The 1,241-nt window shown below is 39.1% G+C and overlaps 1 protein-coding gene across 5 annotated transcripts in view; it reads left to right on the forward strand.

The window, feature by feature from the left end:
- The window catches only part of LOC106883351 (core histone macro-H2A.1), a 59,418-nt gene that overhangs the window by 28,771 nt on the left and 29,406 nt on the right, over nt 1-1,241 (forward strand). The window lies entirely within an intron of this gene.

Here is a 1,241-nt window from a genome sequence, read left to right on the forward strand (position 1 = left end):
CTTAAAAATTTCTAGACTTTTATCCCTGATAGATTTTGGTAAATGCTACAGAGCCCAAAAGTTAAGTTCCCTGTTTCAATTTCTGATTAAAGCAAGGTCACTAATAAAGCCTTTGTGAGGGATGGATATTTCAACAATCAATGAAATCACAAAACCAGAGACTAGGTTTTCTCTCTAATTTTTACTATTTACTGTCCTATAACACATTGTAGGTGGGTTTGATGTTTCTGGACATTTATGCGTAATTTCTATTTTACACTTTTTCTCTCTCATGAAAACAAACACACATTTATACACTGTCTCTGCCTGCCCAAAATTCCACAGACCTTGTTGCTCAATTTCACTTTTCAATTGACTCATGCATTCATTTCTCTATCCCACTCTCTATATCACTTGCTCTCTCTCTTCTCTTCCTCATGTTCTATTTTCTTTTCTCATATAGACCCCTATACACACACACACTTGTGTGTGCGTGTATATCTATATACATCATATGCAGGAGTAGATGTGTGGTAAGTAGCTTGCTTACCAACCACACGGTTTCAGGTTCAGTCCCATGTGTGGCACCTTGGGCAATTGTCTTCTGCTATAGCCTCAGGCCAACCAAAGCCTTGTGAGTGAATTTGGTAGATGGAAACTGAAAGAAGCCCATCGTGTATATATATATATATATGTATATGTTTGTGTTTCTGTTTGTTCCCCCAACCCTTGCTTGACAACTGATGTTGGTGTGTTTACGTCCCCATAACCTAGCAGTTCAGCAAAAGAAGCCAATAGAATAAGTACTAGGCTTACAAAGAATAAATCCTGGGGTCGATTTGTTTGACTAAAGGTGGTGCTCCAGCCTGGTTGCAGTCAAATGACTGAAACAAATAGAAGGGTGTGTGTGTGTGTGTGTGTGTGTGTAGGTTCATATACCCCTAAGACATGCAGACAGTTCCTGAGACAGAGAAACTGGATTGTAAAGAACAATTCTTCATGACAGTAGACAAAACAGGAACATATGACTGGCTGACCAACTGAACAGTGAGAAGATGAACACTTCTTTTGTACACACACATACAATCCAACTCCCTTTTACCAGCTACACATATTTTCTGTCTCTAAGAATATAATTGATGTCACTTCACTATTCATCAATCATTCTTGTCATCATCCTGTATTTTCTGCTGACTTACAGCTCAAGTCCTCTCTCTCTCTCTCTCTCTCTCTCTCTCTCTCTCTCTCTCTCTCTCTCTCTC

Source organism: Octopus bimaculoides, chromosome 7, assembly GCF_001194135.2.
Source record: "Octopus bimaculoides isolate UCB-OBI-ISO-001 chromosome 7, ASM119413v2, whole genome shotgun sequence".
In the NCBI taxonomy this organism is placed as follows: domain Eukaryota; kingdom Metazoa; phylum Mollusca; class Cephalopoda; order Octopoda; family Octopodidae; genus Octopus; species Octopus bimaculoides.